The following is an 18922-nucleotide window of genomic DNA, read 5'->3' as shown; positions in this document are numbered from 1 at the left end:
GGATGGGCTGTAATAGAAAGTGTCACCACAAATACTGCACTTAGTTCCAAATAATTCAGCAATTCAGTTGCAGTTAGAGGTTTTCATCCACTATTGCAAGAGGAGGAGCCAAAGTTACTATTTGAAGGACTATTTAAAGGGATGTTGTTGAGTAATTTAATTCCAAAAAGGAAGTTTTGGCTTTGGGGAAATGTTGTTTATTTTATTTACAAAACCCTAATAGTAAAAGTTCATAGGTTTTCATGATTTTTTAAAAAGTAGGTTGAGACATTGAGTCTAAACATTCCTCTGCTTCCCAAACATGCAGCATTGTGCCTAGTGCATGAGAACCAGACAGTGCGACTTCACTAGTCTGTTTTCATTGTCCATGGTCAGTGAAGTGCAAAGATCATAAAATGTTGAAGAAGTAAGATCTTACAATGTACTTAGTGAGAAGTTAGTAACACATATAAGGGCTTTCTTCTCTTATAATAGGATTTGTACCCTGACAAAGCCCTTTTGACAGTATCTTTTTCAACTTCTTGTAATTTTGGTGGTGGTGAAAAGAAAGGGACAGAGGTGGAATTTTTTGCGGGAGTTTTGTTGTTGGTTTTTTTTTTTTTTTTTTTTTTTTTACTTTTATATAAAGCTTTAATGGTCTACAAAATTACAAGTTACAATGCACATGTGGTTACACTACCCTTCTAAATAGAGGTTATTTTTCGTCCACCATCCCAATAAAAAGAAAAACAAGTACTGTATCTAGGTCTAAATGTTACTGCAACAGATCAGTAATACAACTAAAGAAGGAAGCTTTGGGATTTGATGGCTAATGATCCATTGCCTTTTGCTTTGAGTTCAGGGTTCCTATTTGGACAGAAGATCATGGCTAGTTTAATAGATAGCTGTGTGCATCACCATCTTCAAATTAGGTGGATGTTTACATTCTACTGGGAAACTAACAACCTGTATATACTAAAAGAGTTCATAGCAAAATACTGTATGAGGTTCCTTCTGTTTCTATTTATAAAGCTTACGTGGCTACTATAGCATTCAGTTCATGCAGGATAATTACTGTATTCTTAGCTTTTAAGTTATTCTGATCAATTCTAATAACAAAATGTTTGAAATTTGCTGGAAAATAGGTCTGCCTATGTGTATTTATTAAAGTTGATTCATGTGACTCTTGACTGTGTGAAGAACATGGAAAAAAACATAGGGCAGTTATGAAAAAATAATCTGAGCTACCTGGCTTCTAACCTAACTGTAATCAGACAAGGCTTTCTTCTCTTAGTGTAGTTTTGGACAGCTCGCTGAAAACTTCTGGTCAGTACACAACAGTGGTCAAAAAAGGAAACAGAACATTAGGAATTACAAAGAATGTTACAGAAAGCAATACCAAAAACATAATGCTGTTATATAAATCAATATATGCCCCCACCTAGAATACAATGTTCAATTCCGGTCAGCCTGTACCAAGAGAGATTGAAGGGTGTTCAGAGATGGGACACATGAAAACGATTGCAGGAATGGAAAACTCCCATCTGAAAGGTAACTGAAAAGGTCTGGGACTGATTAGTTTAGAGAAGAGGCAAATAAGAGGGGATGTGATAGTGGTATATAAAACAATGTATGGTGTGAATAAGGTAGATCAAGCACTTTTTTGTTTCACATACCCCTGCCTTTATAGAACAATCAGGGAACGTCCAATGAAATTGAAAGGCAACGCGCTTTAAAACTGATCATAGGAATTTTTTTTCATAATTAACCTGTGGAATTCACAACCACAAGATGTTACTGAGAATGTGAGCCTAGATATAAAAGGCTAATTTACTTTTAATGATAATGAAAACCTCCAGTTACGTTAGAAGTGTTTTTTGTTTTGTTTTTTAAATAGGGATACTAATCCCTCACCTTTTAGGGTTTAAGCCAACCACTAACTGAGAGCAGCAAGAAGAAACTTCCCCTATAGGTATGTTATTAAATAATTGTGCATCAGGAGGTTCCTAGCACCCTCCTCAGAAGCACCTGATTCTGGCTACTGTCTAGGAATGAATAAGCGCTAGATGGACAGGTGGCCTGCCCTAGTATGGCAATTCCTACCTAAGTGTCTTAGGTAAAGAAGAGATCATTTGTATGTGATCTCTGGAAACCCAAATATATTAAAAACAATGCAGTATTTCTTTGTATTTCCTAATACTAAAATAGTATTCTGTGGAAGTGGGTGGGGTGGGTTATAAGGATAAACTAATACAGGGTGTGATTATATATAGACATGGTCTTATAAATAAAAATGTGGCTAGGCAAGAGGGAAACAGCTGGAATTCCTGTTCTTTAATGCTGCCTTCACAGTATTGCATAAACAGCAGCATGTGATGGCAAAGAGCCCCTGTCATATATAAGTTATCCCATCCTTGTTTTTTTCTACCAATAAATTCAGATAGTTTGAATGAAATGGGGGGATAATGTGAAATTTTTGGAAGAAAGAAAAACTTTTAAATTTGGAGATCAGGAGAAAGAAACCCCTTGTGGATCTTGCAGGTTTGACAGACAGAGATTATAATAAACTTAGGCCTGGTCTACACTGAAAAATTAAGTTGGCTTAACTGCATCGCTCAGGTGTGAAAAATCTACATTCCTGAGCAGCATAGTTAAGCCAACCTAACCCCCAGCGTAGATAGTGCTAAGTCAACAGAAGAATTCTTCTGTCCACCAACCTACCACCTCTCAGGGAGGTGGATTACCTACGCTGATGGGGGAACCCCTCCTGTCAGTGTAGGTAGTGTCTACACTGAAATGCTATAACAATGCAGCTGTGGCTGTAGCATTTTTACTGTAGACAAGCCCCTACTCACATTTAGTGGCACCTTACTCCACAAGGAGTAGTAGTACCAGTAATAATAGCAGAAGACCCACTGAGGTCAATGAGCTCCCTTGTGGAGTAAGGTGTTATGCAACACAAGTAAAGGAATCACAGTCCTGAGCCTTAGCAGTGGGTTGTGTGGGGTTTTTGTTTTGTTTTGTTGTTTCTCTAACCCTCTTGAAAATAACCATTTAAGTATCTTATTTCCCAGCACTACAACTGTTTCTTCATTTCCCAAATATTGCTGCTGAAGTGTCTGGAACTCTGCAGATTTTGGGTCTGTCTGTCTCTTTGCACAGATGTCTTGTTACGATGTCACTCCAATGGGCTTGGACATCTTGGCTGCATTCAGAGCAGGTCATGTGATAATATCCAGACACAGCTGTCTCTAAATTGATATCTGAAGAGGCTGAGTGGCTCCTTGTATGCATGAGAGCTGTGTCTGTTCCTAAGAAGCAGGAAAAATTACTTAGTTTTAAAAGCCTTTTATACAGCAAAGATTGTGATCCCAATCATGCAAATACTGAGATTGGTGGAACTACTCAAGTGTGTAAAGTTACTCACGTCTGTATGTGTCTCAGGATTGAAGTCTGAATATAAAATCTGGGAAAAGTGGTCCATATGAATCAGTCAGTTGAGAGGGAAGTACGGGGGAGGTGGGGGGGTAAAACGAGCAAGTGTAAGCCCAATAGGTTTTCCTCATAGCAATGGGACTGAGCAGGATTGAATACTTCCCTCTTCTTTCTTTTGGGAAGCTGTGCATACCTATACATGTGCATATATGAAGATGCTTAGGTGTTTAGTGAAGGGTTGCACCGATAAGCACTGGGATGAGAAGAATATAACATAGGTCTCGATCCTGCAAACTCTTAAGCCTGGACTATACATGGGTAAAATTATGCATGTTTGCAGGGTCACCGCATACGTAATAGGATATACAAGCTTCATTTTGTACCAAAGTGCACCAGTTTCTAGATCTACACATTTCCATTGATGCAAAGGTTAAAGTGTTAAAAGTTTGATTTTTCGTTTGTTCAGTGTTAGTCCTGAAATGTAAAATGTGTATATTGTGGTGCTTTCCTGCAATTAGGAGGTATTTGGATCTGGGTTCTGGTTCTGACCCATCTTTGGGTGCATTACTGCATTCGTTTTGTTACCTTGACTTCGGTTACTGCTACTGCTGGTTGAAAATGTTCATACGGAACACTTGCTTTCTGTTGGAAAATGCTGATTCAATGGAAACAAAATGTTCTGCGGGAATGTCTCTGTTACAGTAACAGTTTTGATGGAAACCAAGCAGACTGACAGGCTCCCTGGGCTGCCTAGTTCCCAAGCAGCACACGTGGTGAGCTGCTGGGCTACCTGTTTGACTTGCTAACCTGGGAACCCAGAGAGCTAGGGCAGCCTGCCAGGCTGGCTGCTGGGGATTCTGGGGCACATATTTCATTTTGGAAAGACAAAAATGAAACATTGTTGAATTTCAGTTCCATGAAAAATGTTGAGGTTTGTGGGTTGTTGTTGTGTTTTTTGTGGTGTTGGACTGAAAATGCCAAAAATTTCTCAGGATGGAAATTCAGCTTCCTGGCCAACTCCGATTACCACTTCTCATCCTCCTTTAGCTCTCCTATGCTTTCTATACTCCTTCCTTTCTTCCTCTTCCCCCCTCGTCCCCCTCCAAAAAAAAGTTTGTCTGATGTTGCATTGTGATGGAGTTGTATCATGATGGGTGGTAAGACGAAACTCAAGATATTACTGCAGGTTCTGCTAAAGTCGTGTATTTGCGTCTGTAACTATTTACTTTCTAATTTTGTTTGGCACAGCACATTTAATATTCAAAAGGACTAAAACAGATGCGTATACATGGTTGCAAAATTGGCGCTGCAGGGTTTAAAGTAGCCTAGGGTTACCATATTTAACAAATAAAAAAAGAGGACCCTCCACGGGGCCCTGACCCCGCCCATTTCCCACCCCCAGCCTCGCCCCAACTCCGCCCCTTCCCCGCCCTAACCCCACCCCCTCCTCCCTCCCACTCCCAGCCACGCGAAAAGGGCTGCCCGAGCGCTACCGGCTTCACAGTTTGCCGGGCAGCCCCCAGACCTTGCGCCCCCGGCCGGCGCTTCCCCAGCGCAGCTGGAGCCCGGGAGGGGAAGCGCCCAGCCCGGGGCGCAGGGTCTGGAGGTTGCCCGGCAAACCGTGAAGCCGGTAGCGCTTGGGCTTCGGGCAGCCCCTATGCCTCCGGACCCTGCGCCCCCGGCCGGGCACTTCCCCTCCCGGGCTCCGGCGGCGCAGGGTCCAGAGGCATGGGGGCTGCCCAAAGCCCGAAGCGCTCGGCTCTTAAACAGAGCCGAAGAGTCAGGGGAGGAGCAGAGCCGCCGCGGCCGAAGGCTCTGCTCCTCCCCTGACTCTTCGGCTCTGTTTAAGAGCCGAGCTGCCCGAGCACTACCAGCTTCGGGCAGCCCCCATGCCTCCGGACCCTGCACTGCCGGAGCCCGGGAGGGGAAGTGCCTGGCCGGCGGCTGGGGTCCGGAGGCAAGGGGGCTGCCTGAAGCCCATAGTGCTCGGGCAGCTCGGCTCTTAAACAGAGCCGAAGAGTCAGGGGAGGAGCAGAGCAGCCGCGGGAGGGGAAGTGCCCGGCCGGCATTTTCCCGGACATGTTCGGCTTTTTGGCAATTCCCCCCTGACGGGGGTTTGATTGCCGAAAAGCCAGACATGTCCGGGAAAAACCGGACGTATGGTAACCCTAAAGTAGCCATGAAACAAGGAAATGTATTCAAATGATTCTTATTACCTTGTGTGATGTCTTCAGTATACCTGTCAGCTAACCTAATTTTGAGGAATATTATTGCTATTTTAGACCCAAAGTTACTTATGTCCTACAAAAAAACAAAAGGGGTGCACCTTAACTTTTTTTGTTGAAAACTATTTACCTCAAAGGTGCAGAACCATGCAGCAGAGGTTACAAAAGAGAAGTTATTTACCCAGAAGGAAGGAATCCTACAGCAGTTTGTTTTCCTGCTTGAATAATTCCCCCCCCTCATTTTGGATCTTTGTCCCCCTTTTGGCTATGGCAGATTGCCAAGAAAGAGGTGTCTGCAAGAACCATGAGACTTTTCAGAGGCCCTTTGCTCATTTGGCCCTGAAAGTCAAGCCCCGGGAAGAAGTAACATCTAAAAAAGCCCACACCATTCTTATGATACACTAAGTACATATGGCAAGCTTGCTGTGTGCAAAAGGCCAATTGACTAGAGCAGTCTTTGGGGCTCTCTACTGCCAGTGCAGACTACTGCATAAGTCAATTCAGGGCTGTTAACTTTTTTTAACACTCAGAGCAATATTTCATTTCTATTTTTAATGTATTTTTGTGCAATATACTTTCCCTTCCCTTCTTTCTGAAAGGGGTTTGTAGGTGTGAGGGTGTAAAGGCTACATATTAGCTAGACCAGACAGCAGTGTAATTAGTCATTACTTTCTATGGTTTAGGAGGCTTTCGATGAGTCAGTCAAATTGCAGACTGTCCCCATTTACTACTATGTACTAGTCACTGATTACTTCTTACTGGAGCAAATGAGGGAAACAAACAGGAAAAGATGACAAAGAGTCACAATTCCCTCCCTGTGCTGCCCTGGAGGATTAGCTATCTGCTGCCCCTCACTGAAAACTAGGAAGAGAGAAATCAAGCCTGCAGCAATTCTTCATGAAAATATCATAAACATTTGTTATATTTTTTTTAAAGATGCATTTTCCATTAGGAGGGAAAGCGCCTATGGCCTGAGAACATAGTTCAAAACTGCGAGGCTGCAGTTATTACAGTGCAAAATAATGTGACCCGTTCTGGGCACAGGAAGCATATTTATTTTTTCCTCTCTCTCTCTCTCTCTCTCTCTCTCTCTCAAAATGAGATGAAATGAACATGCTTCCCTGATAATGCTGGTGCTTAGGGTGAGATCAAACTGACCATGCATAACCATTAATGTGATTTCTTCTTCTGTAAAGAGTCTTATATTTGCACTATATTACCCAGTGTGAATATACCTTACTCTGTTAGGCTGGGGAGTGTGCACGTTTGAGTATCTAGTTTTTACTCCAGTAGTATTCCTGTCTGTCTGCACATCCTAACTATTCTGGGTCTTGGAGTGGAGACTGGGTACGTGTAGACTATTTGTCTTCACAGTGAGGCATCTGGAGCCAGCTTTTGTATTAACTACTGAAACAAAGAACTGATTCATACGTAGCTATCAGTATGTCACAACTTTTAAGATTTCACAATGTTGAACAGGGGCCTTAATTTGCCCTACATAAACAAAATGTTTCATCCAAAGCAAATAACACTTTTACTTGAAGGCACTAGGAATTGTAAATAATAAAGGAATGTAATCAAAGGATTCAATATAGTTCATTCCAGTGAGTTAGACCCAGAAACTGAGTACCAAAGTTGTGATCTTAGGGAGAGGCTCTTCTCATTTCTATAAATGTTAATTGTTTCATAGCTATGTAATAGACAAAGGCAAATACTCCAGTCTTAATGTATCTAATATATAATCATGTAAGCATACAGTGGAATGGACTTCTGGGGTGAAATCCACCAAACTGCTAAAGGACTTATAAGACCTCCGTAAGCTGCATCTTACGTGGTGCGTTAGAGAGCATTGCATAGGGCCTCTGCACTGAGTTGAATTAACTCAATGTGAACTCTAGTAGAATAAAATTCTTATGTCTCCTCATATAGGAAAAAGTCTGAAGTGCTTTATTGCTTTGCAATGTTCAAATTCCAATTCTGTTATTCTACTTGGTCTTTTGTATTACAACAGAGTCTAAGGACTTGTCTACACCGGCACTTTACAGCGCTGCAACTTTCTCACGCAGGGGTGTGAAAAAACACACACACCCCCGCGAGCACTGGCGGATTAATGATTTTGCCACCCGTAGGCCCTGAAATAATTGCCGCCCCTGTCCCCATATGAACTTATTAAACATCAATATTTTCAATATCAATACCAATATTTTCACTTTTTACTTCACTACTACTTTCTACTGTTTTTTCTGTCTCACTGTCGGCACTAACTGATACAACAAAGGAATCTATTTTGCGCATTTTTGCTATCATTTCATTTTCCCTTTTTTTCTTTTGTATAGCTTTTTTTTTTTTTTTAACTGGGAACCGCTTAATTTCTTCCTTCCGGTCATATTATTAATGTTTAGGATTCTCGCGAGTATGTTTACTAAATGGCATCACGCCATCATTGGTGGTTTCAATACATGCTATGATTGGTAGAATCATGGCGTCACTGATGCCACGATTACAAAAATGCTGCTATTATAAATTTGCCACCCCTGCAAATTTGCCACCCTAGGCCTAGGCCTTGTCGGCCTAAGCAATAATACACCGCTGCCCCTGAGCGCAGCAAGTTTCAGCGCTGTAAAGCACCATTGTAAACAGTGCACCAGCACTTGGAACCGCACTCACATCGCTGGTAGCTACTAAGATCTGGGCCCCATTGTGCTAGACACTCTACGTAGAAACCTAATAAATACAGTGTAAATAATACATCCCTCATCTAAACAGACAAAACGGACAAAGCATGGGAGAAAATAGATTGTCCACTTTTCCCAGATGGGGACTTGAGGCACAGACACATTACGTGACCACCTGAAAGTCACACTGAGGTCTGAAGCACATCTGGCTTCTGAACCCAGTTCTCCTGAGTTTGACAATTGCCTTAACCACAAGGCCCTCCCTTCTCACTAGAAGAGTGAGTGAGAGACTGCTTACATTTATTTTTATGTACGGAAGGGGCTTATCAGGCTTGGGGCACCCATCGTGACATTGTTCCAAGAAACAAAAAACCATGACTTCACTACAGCAGTTTTTTAGTGTGAATTAACATGAATAGCAATAGACATTAAAATACACCCGTGTTCACCAATTAACCTTTACAAGGAAACTAGTTCAATGAACTGTTAGAGTGGAGACCTGGTAATAGCTGAGGCTGCAAACTTAAATTTGAGAACCTCATCAATCTGTGAAATGATAAAGCCTGGACAATTTCACTGCAAAGCTGGACTCTGTCCGGAGATGATTCTTCTTGAAAGCTTGAGGGGGGGGGAAGACAGAAAGGTTGAGCAGTTCAAGTGCACGTAGGGTGACTTGCTCTCTCTCTCTCTCTCTCATTAAAGGTGGCATGATTTTTCAGAAGTGTTAAACACCATACCGTTCCCATTAAAGTAGGTAGGAGTTGCAAGTGCTTGGCACCTCAGAAAATCAGGACATGTATTTAGGTGCCTGACTTCAGATATTCAGATTTGACTATTTTACTCTCAGAGACTTACCCAAGGACATATAAGAAGCTCAGTGCAGAGCTGAGAACAGAGTGTAGGTCGCTGATGTGGTAGACCCAGAAGCTTATCTTCTAGATGGCAGTGCCTCTCAGGCAAATTGCTTTAAACACGTGTGCTTAGTTAGCCATTCTGCAAACTGAAGTATCGCAAACCTACCTCTGTAGATCACTTTGAGCTTGCTGGATGAAAACGCTCTACATTTTTCAGAGGGTGCCACTAAAAACAGACACTCAAAGGGTATGTCTACCCTGCAATTAAACACCCACAGCTGGCCCGTGTTCGGGCTGGGGCCAGGGCTCTGGGACCCTGCTGGGGTGGGGGGGGGCAACAGGGGGTAGGGGAGGGTCCCAGAACCCAAGCTTCAGCCCAAGCTCGAACGTCTACACCACAATTTTACAGCCCTGCAGCCCCAGTCAGATGACGTGGGCCAGTCACATGTGTTTAGTTGCAGGGTAGACATACCCTGAAGGACTTGGCTAGGAGGAGGCACTGTGGCATAGTGGGTTAAATACTGACCCTGGAGCTAAGAGATTTGGATTCTATTCCTGAGTCTGCCAACACTCGTTTAATCTCTCTCTACCCCAGCTGCCATATCTGTGAAGGTGGGTATGCATGAGTAGCTCCCTTTTTCAAAGTGCTTTGAGATGAGATGAAAAGGTACTATGCAAGTTCAAGGTATTAGCTGCATTTCACAATGGGAAAACTGACAGATTGACTTCCTTTCTGGGTGTGCAGAAATACTCTAGTTCATTAGATACAGGTTTCAAATTTAACACTTACTTGCTGTGTGATCCAGAGTAAGTCCAGAGTTCCTCCATGTAGATAGGAACATAGGTCGGATTCCAGTATGGCAATTCCTATGGTCCACCCACTCCAGTATCCTGTCTCTGATAGTTGCCAGCACCACATGCTTTAGAAGAAAGTGCAAGAAATCCTGCAGTAGTAATATGCTCACATTAAAGTCTCAGCCTATTCTGGAATAATTACAGAGTGGCTTAAGATCTGAGGCATGAGAGTTTATCTCCCTCTCCAAACTTTCTTTCAACATTAACTATAACAACTCTGGATATTTGTTGGCCACGCAATGTCCAGCTTGCTTTTTGAACATATCCTTTCCATCTGACGAACACAAAAGGGAACCCTGGCAACATGCAATGCTGAATGTGTATCTTAGGTGGCAGAAAAATACAGTGTAGTATGTGGTGAACAGTATTTATCTGTATCAGGGGTCGGCAACCTCTGGCATGCAGCTCGCCAGGGTAAGCACCCTGGCAGGCCGGGCCAGTTTATTTACCTGCTGATGTGGCAGGTTCAGCTGATCGCAGCCCCCACTGGCCGCGGTTCGTTGTCCCAGGCCAATAGGGGCGGCGGGAAGGCACAGCCAGCACATCCCTTGCTCGTGCCGCTTCCCGCCGCCCATATTAGCCTGGGACGGCGAACCATGGCCAGTGGGGGCCACGATCGGCTGAACCTGCCGTATCAGCAGGTAAATAAACTGGCCTGGCCCGCCAGGGTGCTTACCCTGGCGAGCCGCGTGCCAGAAGTTGCCGACCCCTGATTTATATGGTAACTAAGAGACAATTGGAAATGTGTTCAGCCTTTGCTGTGGCACTTCCTCCCTTTTGGGTGCTCAGAGGCAAACTTCATGATACATTAATGTAGTGCTTTGTAGTTCATACGTGATACCTTTAAATATGTGTTTCAGAGTAGCAGGCGTGTTAGTCTGTATCCGCAAAAAGAACAGGAGTACTTGTGGCACCTTAGAGACTAACAAATTTATTAGAGCATAAGCTTTCGTGGACTACAGCCCACTTCTTCGGATGCATACAGAGTGGAATAAATATTGAGGAGATATATATATATATATATATATATACACACATACAGAGAGCATAAAGAGTTGTCAACTCCCACCTGTTTATGCTCTCTGTATGTGTGTGTATATATATCTCCTCAATATTTATTCCACTCTCTATGCATCCGAAGAAGTGGGCTGTAGTCCACGAAAGCTTATGCTCTAATAAATTTGTTAGTCTCTAAGGTGCCACAAGTACTCCTGTTCTTTTTAAATATGTGTGTTGCCAAAAACAACAGCCATTAATTTTATCTCATAAAAAAAAAAAAGCCAAAACAATTGGAATGATTTTAAAAGTGTAATGGGGTAGCCACCTAAGTGGGCAGGTGGCACTGGCAGCATATTTTGCTGCCACGTGGGGGGGAGGTTATCGGATTCCAGATCGGGTTTTCCTTGGAATGTTGTTTCAGGAGGGCTGCAGAGGAATCATAGAATATGCTGTAGGGGTGGGAAGAGAACATAACCCCCTCTGAGGTGGTACACACTGATCTCAAAGAGAGTCAACTCCAACTTGTAACCAAAGGAAATATCCCCAGGACTCAGGAGCCTATGTGGGGTCTGAGGATCCCAGTAGACTGTTTAAAATAAACCTCAGGGCCTCTGCTTTTGAAACAGTGATGCTACTTCTGTATGATTATGAATGTTTTATCCAGTATAGAGTATTATGGTGAAACAGTACTTCTATCAGAACACCCTTCACTAAAAATTATCACAGAATTTAATCACAGCTGAAATGAAGTTGGCTTTGTTTCCAGAATTAGAGCACAGGACATTCCTTTATACAGTTCTTCATTTGGGGGTGGGGGTGAGGCAACCAGGGAGAGGTGATCTGTGGGATCTCTGGTAGATTCATGTTTACATGGGAAATATTCCAATGACATCGGAGTTAAAATATGCAGTGGGTTGGCTTTTAATGAGATGTGACTCCACTGATGGGATCAGTGCCTGTCTGAAGTAGCTTGAGTAACTTTCAGAGCAATTTCTACAGTTTTGGTTAAGTATAAGGGAGGGGGAAAGACAGGAAAAAGTTCATTTCCATTTATGAAAAGGTTAATTTTGTTCATGAAATAGCTTGTGAATTTGTTTCAAGTGAACTGCTCCAAGATGACTTGCTGAAGTATCAAGTATCAGGGGATAGTATCTTGCTGAAGTATCTTTCACCATATTTGGATAAATCTAGGAGTCTCCGCAACCCGGAATGCCTCTGATTTGGAGATACCGTGTATAAAATTTCTACATGTGTTGGCTACAATAGGCAGACTGTAGTGTTTTAGATTGAAAAAGGGACTGTGTGTCCTTAATATTTGCAAAGTGCTAAGGGTGTCTATCTGTGCCATCCAGCACCAGAATCCCACCAGTGTCAGGCATTCAGCAGAGATGATTTGTGAAAGTGGCCCCAACCCAGTGGCATTGGACTTTTCCTGTCCAATAGCTCTGTTCTGGATGCAAGACGGCGAGAAAGCAGAAGACTATAAACCATTGATATGAACTGGAAGAGAGGAAGTTCAGCACCAGAGACTTACTCTAGTTATTGGGATGTCCCAATATGTAAGCAGAGTGACTGTGCAGTAGTGGGCATGGATGGGCTGTGGAATCAGGAACTATGAAGCATAGGAAAGCAGGGAAATATCTCCTTACTGTCTCATGCTCCTGTCCTGCGAATCTCTACAGCATGACACCCTGGAACTGGGCTTGGGGATTTTGATGTATTTATATAAATTATGGTGACACCTAAAGATCTCATCCAAAATTTAGTACAAGGGCCTCAACATGGTAGAACACACACAGTCTCTGCCTCAAGGAACTTTAAAATCTAAAGGCCCTGTGACGCTGCAACATGAAACCCCTGTGCAGGATAGGCTGACCAGATAGCAAGTGTGAAAAATTGGCAGGGGTGGGAGGTAATAGGAGCCTATATAGGAAAAAGCCCCAAATATCAGGACTGTCCCTATAAAATTGGAACATCTAGTCACCCTAGTGCAGGGGCACAGTCCCATTTACCTCAGTGGGGCTCTTTGTGGGTGCCTGGGTCCATCCACCTCCATCGTAGTGCAGGATCAGCACCTACATACTCAAAACTGACCTCAAAGGCCTTCTGAAGCCTTTCACCATTCAGTCATGGCTGCACGGCACTCGACCAGGTCCTACCATATTAACATTCTCTTCTGCCTATCTGCTCTTGATCAATTACCTATATAATATGAGGCTTGCATTCAAGATCACTGTAAACACTGTTTACTAGTAAACTAACTCTTTGAAATAGTACTAAAATGCTATTATTTCTTCCTGTCTCATCACATACTGGCAGCTGTTCAAAGGAAAATTAGAGTGGGAAAAAGATTGTATGATCATACAGATGGAGCATTTTTTTCACATAGAAAGTCTGTCTACAGATGTTCTCCCCAATTCACAATAATACATTCTGTCTTCTTAACCCCAGTGCATAGATGAGAATTTAATCAGTGAAGGGTGTGTACTTTTTACATTGAATGGGTGGATCTCTTACTTGACTGGCAACAATTTCTAAATTAATCACTGTTGGATATCCTAAATCAGGTTTATGTAATCTCATTTGAAGCACATGTACTCAGTGAATCAAGAGCATAATAATACAGTTGCTTTATTCTGCAATAAAGAGTTGCCAATTTAGAGGCCAATTCTACTCAAATTAGAATTGGCTCCTTCACAAGGCTATACAAGTCTTAAAATACCAAGTTTTGAGGGACACTTTTACCATGTGGAAACATATGTAATTTTAATGAACTGAGCCCTTAAATTGCAACTTTATCAGGCTATCATAATTAGGGTTGGGCAAAATGGATTGGATAGAAACTTGCATGACCTTGCTTTTCAAATCTTCACTTAAAAATCAAACCAAACCCAAAAGGAACTTTTATTTGAAGTTTTAAAAATATATTTGATTAACTACTTCATTCTTTTTCATTTTTATCTCCCTGTGCACTTCAGGTTCCAAACTGGAAGTGCCTAAACATCACAAGATGTTGTATTAAGGAAATTTCTAACCCAGTTTTGCAATCTGAAGTGGTTCATAGACTTTGGATAAGTATCTGAACCTGAAGAATGATCAAAGCATCTCATCCTTTTGAGGGTCTCCCCTTTCTACTCATAATATTTAACAATTCAAAAGCCACCAAACTAACCTTGATTTAAAGTGTATCTGAAAGAAAATGTATGACTAGTAACCTAAGGTATGCTTCTGAAGCCAAACTACATTATAATCCGGTACCATATGGCTCTAAGCATCCATAAAGGTTGTTCAAATATTTTTATTATCATGAACCATAATGTATGGTTTAACTTGGCTCCAGAAACAATGTGGACAGAGTTTTAATTTTTTTAATTTAAAAAAATGTGGCCTCTGCAATTACAGAATAGGAAAATGTTTACAAGTTTGAGATAAGCCACATTAGGGAAATATCATATGTCAGGCTGGCTAATTAAATTGTTTTGGTTTATTAAAAATATATAATCAAAAGGTTCATTGAAAACAGCCTACCGCAAATTCAGAGAAATCTGTGATCAGTAACAAAGTTCAGAATGTTTTTAGCACACGAGTGCATTGCTCAACAAGTGTGCATATTTCAGACCACAAACTATTTTTGTCTAGACTAAGTCTACATAAGCAAAATAGTCTGAAAGGTACTCTCTATTCCATAAAATCAGTTATGCCAATAGTCCATGATATGGTTTAGTCTGGCAGTGTAGATGGGACCCAAAGTGGGTTTTAATCATGAGCCCAAATCTTGTTTATCTCTTGCAAAAGTCCAAGGAAACCTGTCTAAGAACATGTAAGTCACTCATTAGAATTGGGAATAGAATGAAAGTCTCCTAATTCCCCCAGATTTGTAATTAATCATGCAACCATACACTGTACTGATAGATTTTTCCACTACCACCTTTTAGATCCAACAACTTGCGATCTTTTAGTTTGTGATGACTAACTAAATCTTGGGCTTGTCTACACTGGCAATTAACAGCGCTGCAACTTTCTCTCTCAGGGGTGTGAAAAAACACCCCCTGAGCACAGCAAGTTGGAGCACTAAGAGCTACACCTGTCATTGAGGTGTTTTGTTTTGTTTTTTTAGAGCCGTGACCACACAAGGCACCTTAAGGTCCAAAAAAGGTGCAAGACGCCCTGAGAAAATCAACAAGAGCTTGCCTGGGGCTGTTCAAATGAAAAGTCTTTGACATGTAAAATACCCTCTCTCAAAATCTGGAATTTCTGCAATGGTAGAAAGATTACCTATATCTGATGGAAAGTGAAGGGAGTAAACCTGATTTAAAACTAACAGATCTTAATTGATAAATTTGATACATTTTACAGCTGAATCTTTTTGTGCAATAGATTTCCTCCAAGAAACAGGTGTAAGCTCTTAGTGTAATGTCTGTCATATTAGAATAGTATAACAGGGCACTGATATCAGAATATGAAGCTACCCAACTAGAGCTGAGGTCATTGGCATGTTAATTACATCAGACAAATAAATTGTGGAACTTGTGGCAATTAATTCTCAGTGGGTGCAAACAGAATCACTTAGCCCTAAACTGAACACAGCTGGGTAGTGTTGCAGATATTAGTGACTCATTTTAAACATGCCTGAGAGATCCTATATCCTTAATCCATGTAATATGTACCATGTCATGGAATTATAAATTGACAAGAACAAGGAAATTGCTACATCATAGTATCTAAGTTTATAGATTCATTCATTTTAAGGCCAGATGGGACCACTGTGATCAGCTAGCCCTGGTCTATGCTAGGACTTCAGTATAACTATGTCTCTCGGGTACGAAAAATTAACACCCCTGAGAGACGTAGCTGTGCCGACCTAACCCCAGGCATAGACCAGCACTAGGTCGGTGGAAGAATTTCTTGTTTCCCTAGTTTCAGAGTAACAGCCATGTTAGTCTGTATCCGCAAAAAGAAGAACAGGAGTACTTGTGGCACCTTAGAGACTAACAAATTTATTAGAGCATAAGCTTTCGTGGACTACAGCCCACTCATCCGAAGAAGTGGGCTGTAGTCCACGAAAGCTTATGCTCTAATAAATTTGTTAGTCTCTAAGGTGCCACAAGTACTCCTGTTCTTCTTTTTGTTTCCCTAGCTATCACCTCTCTGGGAAGTAGACTTCCTACACCAACAGGAGAAGCCTTCCTATTGGTGTAGGCAGTGTCTACGCTGAAGTGCTACACTGGTGCAGCTGCACCACTGCAGCGTTTTAAGTAGATCTATCCTTACTCTGACCTCCTGTATAACACAGGCCAAAATAATTTCTAGAGCAGCTCTTTTAGAAAAACAACACTCTTGTTTTTGTTCAGTATCTTTTTTACCTTTATGTAATACCTGAACAGATATTGACACGGTCTAGCTAGAGTCATAGACTGTCTCTCATCTGTTTCCTAGCTTGTATTGGTTGAAATAGTAATGTTAACTTTCCTTTCTAATTTTCATTTAACATATGTATTGCAATCCCAGTGCAATTACAATTATCACCTCAAATAGGACCCAATATAATCTCCATGGCACATTAATTTGTGTCTTTAATATTGACTGAGGGGTATCAGTACATGCCCAGCCCTAGTACATGTTGGTGCATATTTGAAAGCCTTGTGCCTGGGCTGTTCAGAATTCCCTCAGACGAGCTGTATTAGGTTGGTGACTCCCTTAGAAATTGTGTGTGTATATTTATACCCTCTCCCCCATAGACTTATTGGTACTATAGCACTCTGATCTTCCTTAATATACGGGCATAAAATTATTGTTTATGGGAAGCACTATGATGAATCGTGTCAATATGTAATATGTGGACCCTTATTGCGTGGACTGTTGGCAAAGTACGTTGGAAGTCTGTTATGTTAAAGGGACAGTATGAACTTGAAATCTAGACTGCTTAAAATAGAAAAGTAATTTCAGGTACTATACCTGCCCTTTAGTCCCGCAACCAATTTTTTTTTGGGGGGGGTGAGGGGGGGTTACAATTGCATTTCCTTTTTGAAACAATATTTTCTCTCTCCACTGTTGCTTTGTGAAAAATCCTCACAAAAAGGGGAAACAGCAAAATTATTATACACAAAATGCTCTCAAATGTACAAAGTATAGAAACTTCCCCACTCTAATCTTTGGTCTATCTGCCCTAGACGTTTTCTTACAATATTACACCATTGCACTACCACAGGTGTAGCTCCACAATTGGAACAACAGTGGGAGCACTAGTGGCAATAGGCTGCCAGTGTTGCAGTCATTGTTGTGTAAGCCAGCTCTAATCAGGAGTAGACAATGAAGAGGTTAAGACAACTGTGCTGCTGGTAACAATAGTGGGAAATGTTAAGGAAAAACTTCTAATGCAGATGCAGTCTAGATACTAATCTTAGAAGCAGCCTGTAGGGGAAAATGAAATCAGAAGTGTGAAGTGATGATTAAACTGTCTGCATCCCTTTAACACACAATCAAGAGAGTGCCAAATTACATTATGATACCCATGTGACAGAGGGGAAAGCAGAGGGGAGGGATAGCTCAGTGGCTTGAGTATTGGCCTACTAAACCCAATTCAATTGTGAGTTCAATCCTTGAGGGGGCCACTTAGGGATCTGGGGCAAAATCAGTACTTGGTCCTGCTAGTGAAGGCATGGGACTTGATGACCTTCCAGCTCTATGAGATAGGTATATCTCCATACACATATATATGCCTCTCAGCATTTAGGAGGGTACTTCCCAGCACAGGTAGACAGATGTGTGTTAGCTCTGCTCAAGCTGGTGCTTTAAAATAGCAGTGTGAGTAACAGCCTGAGTACAATTCCACTGCTATTTTTAGTGTGCCAGCTTCAGCAGATCTAGCATGTTCCCACCCATACTGGGAAGCCCCCTCTGAAAGCCTATTATGCCAGTGTAAAGTTCAGTTTATAGGTCTTGCCATGCCTGGTTGCCCTGGAGCTCTTCAAATCTCATTTGCACCAGGTACACAATTAAAGAACTGACAACTGACTGACCGGTATGAAAGAATATCCCCTATGTCCTAACTATCCTTTAAGTTTTTCCTATCCAAACAATACACAGTTGCTACTTTTCTAAGTAAACTAACATGGTTGTTGATTTTAAGGCTTTTTATACAGTTTGATGTACTATGCAACAAAACCCAATTACAAACAAGCTCAAGTGGATTACACAGGGTGACTTTATCAATACCCGTGAGAGGAAAGACTGAGCGATAGTTCAAATGCCAGCCTGGGACTCTGAGACTAGGGAACAATTCCCTGCTCTGCCATAGATTTCCCATGTTACCTTGGTCAAGTCATCTAGTGCCTCAGTTCCCCATCTGTAAAACAGGGATAACAGCACTGCCCTGCCTTGCAGGAGTGTTGTGAGGAGCTCTTTCACCAACAAGGTAGTATCAGCAAGAATGTGAGACTGCTAATTGTCATGAACTTTGGCCCGTGACAAATCTTCCATTAGAAATGTCTCAAAATAGGGAGTTACTATGGAAAAACAAATAGATTTGACTATCATGGGCAAAGGTGTACTAATATGTATTTAGTGTATTGCCCCTTCTCTCTGATCTCCCCCCCCCCCAAATCTGCTACCAATGTGTGCTGTACAGTAATATTCTAGGATGCTTAGGATTCTAGCAACTATTATTTTTGATGCCCCATAAATTAGAGGGAATCAAGAAATTTCACTTCCATTTTTTGATGAAACTTCATTTTCTGTTGAAAAACTCCTTGTTAGGGTTTGTTTTCACGGGGGAATAGCCCACAGGATTAACAGCATGAAGGCACTTTCTTAGTGCGGAATAAGAGTATCCACTCCAGGAGCTAGTGTGGAATAGCTATTGAACTTTAAATTCACACCTTACCTTATTTTGCAATAGCTT

At 41.8% G+C, this 18922-nt stretch overlaps 1 protein-coding gene across 1 annotated transcript in view; it reads left to right on the top strand.

Annotated features, from left to right (window-relative positions):
• LOC128842597 (rho GTPase-activating protein 7-like) overlaps positions 1 to 18922 on the top strand; it is a 150161-nt gene that overhangs the window by 92995 nt on the left and 38244 nt on the right. The window lies entirely within an intron of this gene.

Source organism: Malaclemys terrapin, chromosome 8 (genome assembly GCF_027887155.1).
Source record: "Malaclemys terrapin pileata isolate rMalTer1 chromosome 8, rMalTer1.hap1, whole genome shotgun sequence".
NCBI classification, from domain to species: Eukaryota; Metazoa; Chordata; order Testudines; family Emydidae; genus Malaclemys; species Malaclemys terrapin.
This window is presented reverse-complemented; position numbering and strand designations above follow the sequence as displayed.